Genomic DNA, 16,496 nt, shown 5'->3' with positions numbered 1-16,496 from the left:
ATCGCTTATTTTGTAAAACGATTTTGTCAGAAAAATCTAAGGAGGGTGCATCCAGATTTTTTCGGCTGAGGGTATAGCAGACTCGCTTTCAGAGTTTAAATATGACCCAGAAAGAGGTGACACTTTTCCAGCCTATTATCGTATGTTTGAAACGATATTTACAAAACGATGCGAGAAGTGGTCGGATGAGGAAAAAATAACACTATTACTCCAAAAAATGGGCACAGAAGAAAATACTTAATTCACGAATTTGATATTGCCTAAAAAACCAGAAGAAATCTCTTTTTCTGAAACGGTGAAAATTTTGTGTGTTATATTCGGTGAAAGAGATAGTTTTTTTCATACACGGTATAAGTGTTTAAATATGTCAAAAGACGAAACTGATGACATTGTCACATATGCTGGCAAAGTCAACGCCCAGTGTGAACTGCTTAAATTAAAGGATTTATCAGTGGACATGTTTAAGTGCTACATATTTGTCCAGGGACTGACAGCACCAAAGGACAAGGATTTAAGGTCAAGGATAATAATCATGGAACAAGACCCGGAAATGAACTTGCAAAAAGTGACAGAAGAATGTCAAAAATTGATAAATGTAAAAAGGGACACTACGAGGATAGAGGGAAAAATCATATCCCAAGTCCAGGTAGTAAAACAGAAGACATTTCCAAAAGAAAAAGGGAAAAGTTTTGAATGTTGGAGTTGTGCGGGTCCGCACTTAAGAAAAAACTGCCCTTATAAAGACCAACGTTGTACCAAATGTGGCCTAGTGGGACACCGGGCATCCCACTGCCAAACTAAACAAGACAAAAGACGGAAATGGAAGCCAAAAGTGGTCTTGTCCAAAGAAGAAATAAAACAAGGGGGGAAACGGAAATTCGTTCACACACAAATAAATGGTCACTCAGTGAAGCTACTTTTAGACACAGGTAGTGACATATCAATTATCGACGAAGTGACCTGGAAGAGAATTGGTGGTCCAAAACTGAGAAAAACACAAAAAATTGCAAAAGGTGTTTCCGGAGAGCGATTAAAATTCATGGGAGAATTTAATTGCAGTGTTTCGCTTGGATCGAAAACTTTTTCCTCAAACCTTTCAGTTGTTCCAGGAATAAATTCTTGCCTTTTTGGAATTGATTGGATTGTTTTGTTTGATTTATGGGAGCTACTCATAAATTCATTTTGCAATAATGTAAGAGCGTTGGAAAAGAAAAATTCCAAACAAAATGACCATTTTCTGGCAGTGTTAAAAAGTGAATTCCCCAAAGTTTTTTTCAGAGGGATTAGGAGTGTGCACCAAAACTGAAGTAAATTTTGAATTAAAACAGAATGTGAAACCTGTTTTTAGACCAAAAAGAAATGTGCCTTTTTCTTCAAAAGAAGATATTGAAATTGAACTAAAAAGACTACAGAAGAATGGTGTAGTCGAAAAAGTTGTCTATTCTGAGTGGGCGAGCCCCACTATGTATGTTAAAAAGAAAAATAAGAAGATTCAGGTATGTGCCGATTTTTCTACAGGCCTTAATGACTGTCTGATGGATCATAGTTATCCACTTCCATCTCCTGAAGACATTTTTATAAAGCTGAATGGAGGTAGAATTTTCTCCCAAATCGACTTATCGGAAGCTTACATTCAGGTAAAAGTCAGTGAAGAATGTTCTAAGTATTTGTGTATCAATACCCATCTAGGACTTTTCCGACTAAAAAGACTTCCTTTTGGATTAAGAGTGGCCCCAGCACTATTTCAGCAAATAATGGATACGATGCTTGCTGATTTAGATGTTGCAATCGCATATTTGGTTGACATCCTTGTCAAAAGTAAAAATGTACAGGAACATAAAGAACACATCAGAGCAGTTTTCCAAAGAATTGAGGAATTTGGTTTCAAGTTAAGTGCCGAAAAATGTGAATTCTTTTTAAAACAGATAAAATATCTTGGTCAAATTATCGACAGCCAAGGCAGAAGACCGGATCCTCAGAGAACAGAAGCAATCGAGAGGATGCCAGTACCCAATAATGTTGTCCAGTTACAATCTTTTTTGGGTTTGGCTCAATATTATGCTATTTATATTCCAAACATGCATAAGTTGAGAGCACCATTGAATGATTTGTTAAAAAAAGGACAAAAGGGAATTTGGTCAAAAGAATGCCAAAATGCGTTTGAAGATATTAAGAAATGCCTACTATCAGATTTAGCTCTAGCACATTTTGATCCACAGAAAGAATTGATTGTTGCATCAGATGCAAGTGACTACGGAGTAGGAGCAGTTCTTCTCCATAAACTTGAAGATGGATCAACAAAGCCAATAGCCCATGCATCCAGATCACTTTTGCCGGCTGAAAGAAACTATTCTCAAATTGAAAAAGAAAGCTTGGCGATTATTTATGCCATTAAAAAATTCCATAGATTTATTCGTGGAAGGATGTTTACTTTGCAAACCGACCACAAACCCTTATTGACTATTTTTGGCTCTAAAAAAGGCATACCTATGCACACTGCGAACAGACTCCAACAATGGAGCATAATTCTACTAAATTATAACTTTAAAATGGAGTACATTTCATCCAAAAATATCGGATATGCAGATGGACTGTCCAGGCTCATCCAAAAGTGTGCTGAACCTTTGGAAGACACAGTAATAGCTGCATTGACAGAGGAAAAAGAACTCTCCGGATTACTGTGCAACACAATCAGAGAGTTACCAGTGACTCTAGACGAAATAAATAAGACAGCAGAAAAGGATGATTATATTGTGAAAAAGTTGGTGCAACTAAATGGAAAATCAAAGAAAGACCCTAAAATTTTACCATTTTCCATTTGTGCTCAAACCTTGATGTACGCAGACAGAGTCGTCATACCGACTACGCTTCAGAGAAGAATTTTAAAAGAATTTCATAGTGGTCATCCAGGCATGTCGAGAATGAAAGCTTTAATGCGTGGATATACGTATTGGCCTAGGATGGACCAGGACATTGAAAAACTCGTAAGAGAGTGTCAAGGGTGTCAGCTAGCAGCAAAAGCACCACCTATGCAGATACAACCATGGCCAAAGACTGATACACCATGGACTCGGTTACATATCGATTATGCAGGTCCTTTAAATGGACATTATTTCTTAGTGGTCGTCGACAATTTCACAAAATGGCCAGAAGTGTTTAAATACAAACACCCTACTTCGATGAGTACAATAGATGCACTAAGAGTTCTCTTCAGTCGTTTTGGAGTGCCTAAAACTATTGTCAGCAACAACGGCACCCAATTTATCAGCAAAGAATTTGAAGAATTCTGCAAGGCTCTAGCCATTGAACGGCAATCTACCACCCAAGGTCAAATGGCCTAGCAGAGAGGTTCGTCGATACATTCAAAGGAGCCTTGAAGAAAAACCAAGGCATGCACACTGACGAGAAGAGTCTTGAACAATTTTTATCGGTGTACAGGATAACTCCGAACCCAAACACTGATACCGGTTCGTCACCAGCCGAACTGATGTTTGCACGGAAAATCAGATCTGTATTTGACAGAATTTTACCAAGTGCAACCAGAGTAACAACAACAAAAGAAAATTTTCCAACAAGGTTTTACAAACCTGGTGACAGAATATTCTTCCTGAATTACAGAAGTGGAAAAAATTTTTGGGAGGAGGGGATTATCATGAAAAGAATCAGACACATGCTATATTCTGTAAGAAGTAATAAATTCGACTGTCACAGGCATATAAATCAGCTAAGACCTCGACACACTGATGATTACAAACAGGCAGAAGAAAATGACCTGCCCCTAGAGGTTTTGTATGATTCTTTTAATATTCCCCAACCCTTAACTTACTCCAGATTTGAGAGTTCCAGCTTCTCCACCAACTCCACCCACTCAAACGATATTGAGGAGAAAAAGTACAAGGGTGAAAAGAAAAGTTAACCGGCTAAGCCCCAAGCCAGAAAGCAAACGATATTAAGCCAAATTCTCTTGGGAGAAATTGTCTTAGGGGGAGGTGTTATAGCGAGATGAGCAATTCACCGCCGGAACTTTTTATCAAAAGAACGTTATCATCGGTCACCGGTCGTGAGAGCCTTCCCTGGGCGGGAACACTTAAAAACGTAACATGCTGTCTCTGTAAATATTCCCAATAAACTTCTCTAATTCTTTATTACTTCAGAACCTCTTTATCCATTTATTTTCCTTGTGGAATACCTTTCTTGAATATCCTTTTATTACGGCCACCCACCGCAGGATATATCAAAAACAAACTTAAATATGTTTGCAAAAAAAACAAAAAAAAACATGTTTAAAATTAAAATATTTTTATTGATTCATTATCCTCACTCATTTTATTTAAAAATGTAGTTTAAAATATATTCTAAATAATGATTCCATTTTCTTAACAGTACGGATTGTTTGGATGACGGAACGTTCTTGACAATTCACCGAAAAATTTTCAATTGCTTCAATTTTTCAACTTTTAAAGTCATTTCCTCAAGCAAAGATAACGACTTTGAGAAAAATATTTCGTGTAGGTCTTTTCTGTGTCAGTCCCCAACCATCATCACCATTGCCTCACCGGGGTTCCAAAATCGACCTGCCCTACTGTACATGCACACACACCTGTACATGCACACGCACATGTACATGCACACGCACCTGTACATGCACACGCACCTGTACATGCACACACACACACACACCTGTACATGCACACGCACATGTACATGCACACACACACCTGTACATGCACACACATCTGCACATGTGTAAAGACAGATGCACATGTAATTTCATAGTGTTTAAAATAAAAAAAGTTCCGAGCTTAATCCCTCAGTAATCTGAAATCAATAAAACCTCATGACATAAGACATGTCAAAGACATGCAAATTACATAAATTTATGTTTGTAAAATGAAATAAACATCAATAAAAACTTACAAACTTATTCATTTCGAATTATTTAAAACTATGCATATTTAAAAAATATGAGATAATTATCACATTTTATTTTTAGGTCATTTCTCATGTGTACAAGATTTGAATGATATTGTAATTGGCAAAATAAGATGAAACTAGCATTGTATATTTTTATGGTTTAATTTTATCAATGAATTTAGCATCTGCAAAAAGTCAGCTAAGCAAAAATTAGAACACCAAGTTATTTATGTTTAATTATTTACTTAAAACAGATTTTTAAAAAAGAAAATCTGACCACAATAAAATATAAGTATCATCATTCATTTGTAGTAAATGCTTAAAACTGATAAAAGAAACTTTGGATGATGTAAATTTATCTAAATCTTATTTTACAATATAAAACTAAAGAGCTATTGTGACACTTACGTCACCCGCATGTCGTCTAGTGGTGGAATGCTCCCCGATCGTTGCTCTCCATGTCTCCTTGATGAGAATGTCAGCGGCCAGTACCTGAAAGAGACTCGTTGAGCATTTCTGCAATCATGCAAAACAAATTAAAAAAGACAAGTCGATATTTGTTTTTTTTTTCTTATGCAAAATTCCTTGTTATTCATAAAAGGTTACAATCGTCATTCATAATTCGCTATTAAGTTAGGGACTCGCCATTTGTTAACTGCAAAGTTCTTTCTTTTTTGATAAAAATTAAATAGCTACGTGACAGGGAAATCAATGAGGCAGTCGGCTTTTTCACTCGTTCGAGTCCAGGGGAGCAGATCTCTCTCTCTCTGTGTCTGTCTGTCCGTCTCTGTGTGTCTTGCGCTCAAAACTCGCTGCTTATATTGTGCGGGCAGGAGCTATATCTTCTTCCTGATCGTCTTCTTTTTTTTCTCTCATTCGGCCTTCTAGCCAATCAGGATGCCGGAACCGCTGTCACTCAATCTTTACCAGGCGGCCTATGCCCAAAAAAGTGGCTGTTTTTTCTTATTCGATTAGAATAGGTGGACCCCCAATCTCAGCCGGCGTGTGCCTAATGGAATTTGACGGGCCATTAAAACCAGAATGGTCTCGTTCAATTAACTTTGAGGGATCATAAAAATGAACCAAATCCAACTCCACAAAGGCCACATGTCTTTTCAATAGAGGCCACTTACCCACCAGGGAGCAGCCAACAATGGTCGCTTTGTAAATTGGAATTTCATTGGTACCCTTCCTTCCACTCATGTATTTGGCGATCGGCGCCGGGCTGTCATGGTCAATTAGCGTTTACTGCTTTCTTGGCCAAAAGAAGTATCCTTCACAAATACCATTCTGGCCCTATCTTCCTTTTTTTCCTTTTTATTTTTTTTTTGTTTACAACTGGGTTTTTTTTTCTACGCCTGTCGTCCGTCCCACCACCCCCTCTTTTTCAGTCGCATGTTACCTCTGTCAGTGTCTATCCCGTTTGGTGCATTTAGCTTGCAGTTTACTGCACCTTCGAGCCTGTCTCATTCTGCCTCCCTCCCCACGACCTGTCTTTTACAACGTAAAATACATCTTAACTCTCTCAGGTGAATTGTTTCTCAGATGGCTGGATTGCCAACTGCACTAACTGATTTTATGAGAAAGAAAGAAAAAAAAATCGTAAATCGTGGGCCAGCCCCTCTTTCTAGGACATTATTAATCGCATGCCAAAAGAAAAGTGATAAAGTCTAGGAATTTAAATGTTTGCTTTGGTAGTAAGAAATCAACAAACAAAAAAAAAAACAGAACAAAATAAAACAAAAAAACAAGCGGAACGAAAGGAAAAAAGTCTCTTGTTTGTTAGGTGAGTGTGGGTAGGTGTGTTCCCTCTTCTTTTGTCTCTGTTTGTCTTTGGTTTACAGGTGTAAGATGGAAGTGTCATGCAATTTTTCCTTTTTTTTTTCTTTTGCTTGCTGTGTGTGCATGTGTGTGCGTGTGTATATAGGTGTGTTCTCTCTTCTGTTTGTCTTTGGTCTACAGGTGTAAGATGGAAGTGTCATGCAATTTTTCCTTTTTTTTCCCTCTTTTTTTCTTTTGCTTGCTGTGTGTGTGTGTGTGTGTGTGTGCGTACATAGGTGTGTTCTCTCTTCTGTTTGTCTTTGGTCTACAGGTGTAAGATGTGTCATGCAATTTTTCCTTTTTTTTTCTTTTGCTTGCTGTGTGTGTGTGTATATATAGGTGTGTTCTCTCTTCTGTTTGTCTTTGGTCTACAGGTGTAGGGTGGAAGTGTCATGCAATTTCTCCTTTTTTTTCTTTTTTTTTCTTTTGCTTGCTGTGTGTGTGTGCATATGTATATAGGTGTGTTCTCTCTTCTTTACTGATTCTCCTGCTACTTTCTTACAATTTTAAGAGTCATTTTGGACGGCATCTGAACTGACTCGTTCTCCGTTCTTTCCACCGCGTCTGTCACAACCGGGGTTGCATCCGCCGGCACCCTTCCTTCGCTCAGCTGCCCGGCTGTCTGTTCCTTAGTGATGCGCACCCCCCTCCGACGCCTTTCCCAGGCCCACAGTGCTATTCCCCCAAGAACTACAAGACCCACCAGAGCTCCCCCCACCGTCCAGGCCACTCGCCCAACCATTCCTTGACCACTGACCAGGTCTCCCCTCCTTACACTTGATAATCTCTAACCAGCCCACCTCTGAATAACTGAGAACAGCCAAGTGCACCACCGGGCGAAGGTGTCATCAAGGTGTCATCCCAGTATTTTGGCCAACCGGCAGGTCATTCCGCCGCCGCCCCCCCCCACCCCCTTCGCGCAATCATCGTCTATTAGCTTGCCAAACATTTCTATTTACTTCTTATGATCCCTAATGGTGCACCGACCCCCCCCAGCTGCCCATGTGTCGCCGCCATCTTGCTGGCATCTCGCCTTTCATTCCACAACAGTCCTAACAACATGAGCGCGCCCGTCAGCGAGGGTGATATTGCCCATCCCTCTTGACTGAGGGCAGATCTCCTATTTTATTATCTCCCTAAACTTGAGATTATTATTTCTCTCACTCCAACTGGTAACAACAAACGTTTCTAGGTATACCGTGCTCACAAACGTACACTTTCTTGTGCATGAACTAGCCGTCAGCGAACAATAACTCCATGCCCTTTAGTGAAGCATTTTCTTTTCTGCCAGGCTCCTGGTCGGCTGGTATACCGCTTCAAATACCAGAGAGGGTACTCAGCCTCGCCCTCCATCGAGGCAGAAAAAATAAAATTGACGGAGTAATTACAACCTCCTAGTATAACATACCTGACAATCACAGGTCCTCTTATGCGTCCCATTACTGGATTTACACTGTCTTACGCGACCAGTATATTTTCTCATGTTACATTTCCCGTTTCCTCATTCTACCCTTTGCGTTCTTCTGTAATAGACAAAAACATCACAAAAAAACATCTACTACTGGAATTATTGCTTCCTTCAGCAGCCAGTTTTAGTTTATTTTAATACATCGGTCTTACATGAACTCACCAGGTAGGGCAGTCACGATTGTGTTACATGGCCTCCCTGGGCCAAACGGCCTTGTCGAGCAATATGGATTCAATTAGACATCGGTACAGGCCACCCCCCCACCATTTCTTAGGTGAGGGTATTGTACACTTTTGGTCTTCAGAGGTCTTAATCCAATTTTTTTTTTTTTGTGTGTGTGTGTAAAAGCAAGGAGTTCGCCGCCGAACGACCAATAGAAACCATTAACCACAGGATATTTATTAATTATTAATTTTTTTTTTTCCTTCTTAACTACAATAATTTTATTTAATGACTAATTTAAGATAGGCACTCCGCCTTCATGGGTTGGAATACTTGACTAGGCAAAAATAGGTTTTCAAAAATAAACGATTCAGGAACCCGAACATACATCAATCAATAAAATAGGGTGCTACAGTTTTGTTTTGTTTCCCCAAAAAAAACAATTTAAAATTTAATTCAGAGCATCTTGGTCGCAACTACATACTAGCTTCCCTCCCCGAATTTAGGGTACACTCCTTTTTATCTTATTACTCCTCCCGTTTCCGCTTCCCTCTCTTCGCTTCTTCCCCTTTCCTTTTTTTCCCTTTTCCTTTCTTCTGGCACGTGTCTTATAATTGATGACCCCACTTGTGCCTTGCTTGTCCACTTTTTATTGCTACCCGTTTGATATGCTTCTAATTATCGTCTCTTCCTTCTTCTTTTTTTTCTTTTTTCCTTTTCTTTTTTCTTTCTTCTTGGCAGCTACGCGTGGCTGGCCGTCGGTATTCTCATCTTAATCACCCCCCCTATCAGGGGTTAATTGCTTGTCGCCCCCTATCGTATCAGATTAATGACGTGAAGTGTTCCCACCTCTTCGGCTGGCTTATTTGTTTATTTATCTATCTATTTATCCACAGATATATATACGTACATGCGCATACACATGCACACGCCTGCATACACCCACATACTTGGATCAATCTAATCCTCGATGGATTGCCCTATTGAAATCCAATCCTATCCACTCTGCAACGAAGTCAGCGAAACGAAAACGGAGTAAATGTGGTACTCTACTCTGGTGGCTGCAAGGACCCGAACCAAGCATGTCGTGGTCAAGTCGCATCTCCGCAGCAATTCACCTATCTCTGAGTGTTTCGAGGTCAGTCTACCTCACTGTCACGCAGTCAAAATTCGAATTGCCCTCAGTACCGTCGGTTTCGAATCCGACTGAGGTGCAAAAATATTTTTTTTTTTTTCAAAAATCAATTCAACTCTCGGAAATTTATACCTCCATTTTTTTTCTCACTGCATACACAAAACACAACTCTGCACAGTTTAATTCTCACAACAGCGTTCAACATCGCTACATAAAAATACAGCCGATATCCAGCTAAATGTTTCGTCAAAGTTCACAAACTGCTCAATTACTTAAACCTCCTCTCAAAAGTGCCGATAACATCACGTGGTTCTCTTGACAGTCCAAAACTTCTTCCCCACGATTTAATTATTACAGTTTTCCTTCAACTGGGAAAATCTCAGGCCAAGCCTTTTTTTTTTCGACAGTTTAAATTCCTCCAAGACACTCTCGCTTAATACACAACTTTCTCGTGCTAAATTACTCTCTCCATTTGCCAATTTAATCACTGCGAGATACTTCTAAATTACTTATTGCTGTTTTCTGCTATTCAAGGCACCCCTCCACCCTGAAGCTTTCCGTTTTAGTCCTTAGCTACCTCCAAGGTCAGTCCGCGACACAATCTGCCAACAGTGCGAACACATGGGGGCCTTCCATGCATCCACAGAGAAAACAATTGCACCATATTTCAACCAGGAGATGTCGCTCCAAGCTCCCGTCTCTGTCCTACTAACCCCCACTGGTCCTTGGTAGAAGGACGTCACACTACTCCTGGGACAGGGAGTCCCTTGCTCCCCTCAACGGCAGCCTCGGTTCACTTCTCCCCATTTGCTGGAGCCAGGAGATAGGTATTGGACACTCTTCATCCCATTCGCTCGACTCCTCAGCTGACTCTGCGGTCAACTGCCATTCAACTCTCTTTTCTTCACGAGTCGCGGCTACTCTTCGTGGCCTCCTATAGCTGGTGGAGTGGAACCCTGCAATTTCCCATTCCAACTTTCCGTCCGTCTCTATATTCCTACACTCTATAGAGGTCATCTCCCTTGTCTTAAGCTGTCGCTCGGTGTCGTCCCTATAGTCGTCCGGAACTCTGTCCTCATCTTGCGTTTGACTACCTCCGGGATTTTTTATCTTTTTACCCGTCTCCTTCATCCAAACTTGGTCACCCTGTCTTAACTGTCTAGTAAACGCTGCCTTTTTTTTCTTCTTGACCTTCCTGGTCCTATTCGTCCTATCGGCCGTCGCCTTGGGGACCGTCCCTGATTCTCGGACCACTGGATCTGTAAGATTTACTCCCTCCTCATTTACCTTATACTTCGCTACCCGGTTAACTTGGGACAATTTTTCTCCCTGTTCCTTGGTACTATCCACCTTGCCCATACAGGACCCAACCGTTCTTGGAGGAAGCTTCCTGTTGCTGTCAGCTCCCACAGGAAGAGGGACAGACCTCGTGTCACCTAGTGGTATCTCCACCCCTCTCACCGTTAGCGTGTCTGGATTAAAACTCAGAGTGGCTCCCCTCGCTCGGAGCCAATCCTTTCCCAAAATCATTTCGTTGCATAGCCCGGATACCACATACAGGGGGAAATTCTCTTTCTTTCCAGCCGCTCGTACGAGTAGCCATACCTTCCCTGCCACCGACATCCAGCTACTGTCGGCCTGAATGAGCTCCACATCCGACGGGTACAATCTTCTCCTCCCTGCTACTGTCCGACAGATGTCTATTAAGGATATTAGTGCTCCGGTGTCAACCAGAGCCTTCACCTGCGTGGCTCCTATCGTCACATTACAGGTGAGTTCTCCCTTTTTGGTGAGCAGAGGGAACACCTGGGCTCTCCTCTTCTCCTGTTTCAGGGTTCTCTCCTGGTAACCCACTCCCGTGAGCATTGCAACTTGTGACAGTGGTTTCTTTCCAACACTACCTGTCTGCCCTACCTCTCTTTCTCTACAGGTTCGCCAAGTGGGTGAGGTTTGGTTCTGATTCCTTCTCTGCAGAGGATCTTTCGCCCTCGAGTGGCTTTTCCTCCAGTCAGGACAGTCCCTCCTAATATGTCTCAGGTCTCCACACCGCCAGCACCTGTGGGACTGGTGGCTGTAGGAGAAGCGGTCATTTTTGCCTTTTCTCTGACACGCGTTCAGTTCGGTCTTTACGATGTCCACTCTGACTCTCCCCTTCTGTCAGGGTGTCTTCTCGTAGACAGTGGGGTACACACTTGCCCGATGTCTCTCACCCTTACAGGTCCAGCATATAGCTCTGTTCCTGCCTTGGGTGCGATCATAGGACCTATATCGGGGGTCCCCTGTCCCTTCTCTGGGTTCTGTTTTTATTCCCCAATAGCCCATGACTCTGGCCCTTGACCTGGTCTCTGGACACTCTCTGCCTTCTGCCTCTTCACTTCCACCTCGGGGCCTTCCCTCCATTATCCATGCTTGCAACCAAGCATGGTTTTTCGCCACCCTGCGTGCCTCTTCTAGAGTGTCTGGGCAACTCTTCAGCACCTCCATTTTGGCCGTCTCATCTCGCAATGCATCTAGCATTGCGTCGATTAACATTGCCTGCGTGGTAGCCATGTTCCAGTGCTCCGCAACCAGATATGCGAGGATTGCCAGTTCCTGCATGCGGTTGACCAGCCCATCTACATCCTCCCCGGTGGCCATCTTTATTCGGGATAGCTCTCTTACTGCTTGGACCATCGTCTTTTCGCCGGCAAACTTTCTTTTTAACCATTCACGAAAATCGGTCCATGCTATGCCTGGGTTATCTTCTATGCACCAGTATATAAACTTCGAGGCCGCCCCCGTCGCCCCATCGCAGGCCAACAAAACCATCTCCTTATCTGTTAGACCATATACTAGTCTCTTTTTCTCTACTGTTGCTATCCATTCCCCTACTCCCTTCGCATCTCCTCCATATGGGGGTATACTTATCCCCCACAGTGGTCGTTCCATGGTCATCTGTAGCTCAACAGTCTGCCCTGACCCCTCCCCCATCGATTGACCCCCCCTCCCCGAATCCCTCCTGAGAATGCATTGTCTTATTATATATTTTTTTCACCACCCAATAACAGGGCTACTCGTCGCCCCCTACAAGGTTGAACAGCACCCAACACAAAACATGGACAGCCGCTGAAACTGAGCAAAGCATACAAAAGAGGGAACCAGCAAAAAGAAAAGGACTTACCCGGTCTGTTGCACCTGTTTTCTTCTGCAACTGGCGGATGGCTAACGAGCTGTTCAGACTGTATAGTCGTCTGGCTTCACTCGTGGCGTTTTTTTTTTTTCTTTTTTTTTTCAAGATGTGCTTTAGTTTCGAATTTACTTTTTCTTTCACTTTTTCTTTTTTTTCAGTTTTGACTTTCTCTCTTTTTCTCCCTTCTTGTTTTGTTCGTTGTTTTCCTTGGGTTTATTTTAACTTTTTTTTTCAGCGGTCTCGCGTATTCTGAAGACACGGGAGAAAGAATTATGCCCGTGGTTATTCGGTCGCACGTCACTTCTTTTTTCTTTTGACGTGTTTTCCTGTGTCCGCGGCACCAGAAATGTGACACTTACATCACCCGCGTGTCGTCCAGTGGTGGAACGCTCCCTGATCGTTGGTCCCTGTGTCTCCTTGATGAGAATGTCAGCGGTCAGTACCCGAAAGAGACTCGTCGAGCGTTTCTGCAATCATGCAAAACAAATTAAAAAAGACAAGTCGATATTTGTTTTTTTTTTCTTATGCAACATTCCTTGTTATTCATAAAAGGTTACAATTGTCGTTTCATAATTCACTATTAAGTTAGGGACTGGCCGTTTGTTAACTGCAAAGTTCTTTCTTTTTCGATAAAAATTAAATAGCTACGTGACAGAGTCAATCGATGAGGCAGTCGGCTTTTTCACTCGTTCGAGCCCAGGGGAGCAGATCTCTCTCTCTGTGTTTGTCTGTCTCTGTGTGTCTTGCGCTCAAAACTCGCTGCTTATATTGTGCGGGCGGGAGCTATATCTTCTTCCTGATCATCTTCTTTTTTTCTCTCATTCGGCCTTCTAGCCAATCAGGATGCCGGAACCGCTGTCACTCAAATCTTCACCAGGCGGCCTATGCCCAAAAAAGTGGCTGTTTTTTCTTATTCTGTTGGCAATCGAGTAGAATAGGTGGACCCCCAATCTCAGCCGGCATGTGCCTAATGGAATTTGACGGGCCATTAAAACCAGAATGGTCTCGTTCAATTAACTTTGAGGGATCATAAAAATGAACCAAATCCAACTCCACAAAGGCCACGTGTCTTTTCAATAGAGGCCACTTACCCACCAGGGAGCAGCCAACAATGGTCGCTTTGTAAATTGGAATTTCATTCGTACCCTTCCTTCCACTCATGTATTTGGCAATCGGCGCTGGGCTGTCATGGTCAATTAGCGTTTACCGCTTTCTTGGCCAAAAGAAGTATCCTTCACAAATACCATTCTGGCCCTATCTTCCTTTTTTTCCTTTTTATTTTTTTTTTGTTTACAACTGGGTTTTTTTTTCTACGCCTGTCGTCCGTCCCACCACCCCCTCTTTTCTCGGTCGCATGTTACCTCTGCCAGTGTCTATCCCGTTTGGTGCATTTAGCTTGCAGTTTACTGCACCTTTGAGCCTGTCTCACTATAACGATTTCTTCATAGTCTAATATATAAAAGGCACTATGTCTGTCTGTCTGTGTCTCCCTATTTTCAAACTCTATCTCTACTGAAACTAAAAGTCCCAGAGCAGTGCTATGGGACTCCAATGATTGTATTTTTTATGGATCGTTGTTTTATAGGTCTTTAGCCGGTTAAAATAGTTTTAAAGGGGGTCAAAATGGGTCAAAATTGAAAAAAAAAAATCGTTATATATTTTGCACATTCATCTTAATTATTTTTAATCAGTTCATATGCGTATCACGTTCGTACAGTGGTAACACCAGCAGCGTGAATGCTACAGTTTTGATTTGGGTTCGATTCTAGCTGATGGCACCCAAATACTTTTTTTTTACTTTTGAAATCACAACTCTATGATAATATATACGAAATTTGGACAAATTAAAATATTACATTTAAGCATATTTTATGACCAGGCCCCATCCCCACGCTATACTATATATATGCTCCATAGCAATTTTTTGAGCTTTGCATTATCCTGATAAGTTTCCACTTACAGAATCGATCTTATTCTTTAACTCCCCTATATATATATATATATATATATATATATATATATATATATACTAGCAGTTCAGCCTGCCTTTGCTCGGGCCCTATGTACTGTTCATAACTTTATGTGCATATGTATATATATATATTAAAAGTTTGACTTATGTCCAGGTGTCGCAAAGTGCATTGTGCAGGAAACGGAGGTGTGAACTGTCAGCGGCAACAGAGGCGGATGTACTCGTTGATGGGGTCACAGGTTAAAATCGTTGACACTCAGGTGCATCGATAGCCAGACAGATTTATATAAACAAGACAGTTAGCTTGTCGAGCAGAAGAACGGAGACGGCAGAGATACATGCGCCTGACTTGTGATCCGCTCGCCCCCCCCCTCCCTCTGTCTTACGTCGCACCAAGCTCCCCGATACATGAAAACACTGAATTTAGCATTGTGAAAAAGAAATAAAGACATTTTATTTTTCTACAAGTTTTTTTTTGTGTGTCTGTTTTTAAGCGGAGAGCGCTGGAGAATGCATCACAGGTAACCTAGATCTTAAATTTCAAGTGTTTAGACCCAAAATTGGCGGAAGAGTTTGGTAGAGTCTGCAAAAGTCAACTCTTTCAACTTTGACCTCTTGGCAGCCAAATTTTTGCCCAAAAACCGATTAAAAAGATTTTTCCAAATCTCAATACCCCTTATGTCAAATCACGAGTATGTAGACCGAAAATTGACAGAGTAGTTTGGGAGGAAAATGTACACACACAGACAGACAGACAATTTCATTTTTATAGATATACTAGCAGTTCAGCCCGACTTTGTTCGGGTCCTATGTACTGTTCATAACTTGCCGTACGTGTAGATTACACTTTATGTAAGATTTCAAATGTTTAGATCAAAATTTGTCTGAGTAATTTGGTAGAGACCAATTTTCTTTTAACTTTGACCCCAATTTGACTCCTTAAGATTATTATTTCGGTCTCAAATCAAAATACAAAGTTTTATCCATGCCCTACATCTAAAATTTCAAGCTTTAGACCCAGAATTGGCGGAGGAATTTGGCAGAATCTGCAAAGGTCAACTCTTTCAACTTTAACCTTTTGGCCGCCAAAATTTCGCCCCAAAACTGATTAAAATGCTTGCTGCATGTCTGAATACCCGTTATGTATAAATTTCAAATGTTTAGACCCAAAATTGGGGAAGTAGTTTGTTAGACATCGCAAAGGTCAAATCTTTTGAACTTTGATCCTTGGCAGCTCAAATTTTCAACCCAAACTGATTAAAAAGGTTGCCCTATCTCTGAATACCATTTATATAAACTTTCAAATGTTTAGACCAGAAATTGGCTGATTAATTTGGTAGAGACCTCAGAAGTCAATGTTTTTTTTAACTTTGACCCCAATTTTGACCCCTTAACCTTTATTTTTTTGGCTCAACTCAAATTAAAATTTCGATCAATATCCAAGTAACCTACATTTAAAATTTCAATTGTTTAGACCCAAAATTGGCGGAAGAGTGTGGTAGAGTTTTCAAAGGTTTAATTTCTGGCCGAAAACTGATTTAAAAGATTTTCCCAAATCTCAACACTCCTCATGTCAAATTTGGAGTCTGTAGACCGAAAATCGACAAAGTTATTTGGTGTGGATACACACAGACATTTTCACTTTTATAGATATATAGACTAGCAGTTAAGCCCGGCTTTGCTCAGGCCCTATGTACTGTTCATAACTTTATGTAATATATATATATCATATATATTAAAATGTTTGACTCATGCCCAGGTAATGTACATCTAAAATTTCATGGCGGAGGAGTTTGGTAGAGTTTGCAAAGGTCAACTTTTTCAACTTTGACCTCTTGGCAGCCAAATTTTCGCC

General features: G+C 41.2%; 1 protein-coding gene across 2 annotated transcripts in view; it reads right to left on the bottom strand.

The window, feature by feature from the left end:
• LOC145252660 (uncharacterized) overlaps positions 1–16,496 on the bottom strand; it is a 684,850-nt gene that overhangs the window by 490,250 nt on the left and 178,104 nt on the right. The window lies entirely within an intron of this gene.

This window comes from Euprymna scolopes, chromosome 29 (genome assembly GCF_053919585.1).
Source record: "Euprymna scolopes isolate OS-2025 chromosome 29, ASM5391958v1, whole genome shotgun sequence".
Taxonomy (NCBI): Eukaryota; Metazoa; Mollusca; class Cephalopoda; order Sepiida; family Sepiolidae; genus Euprymna; species Euprymna scolopes.
This window is presented reverse-complemented; position numbering and strand designations above follow the sequence as displayed.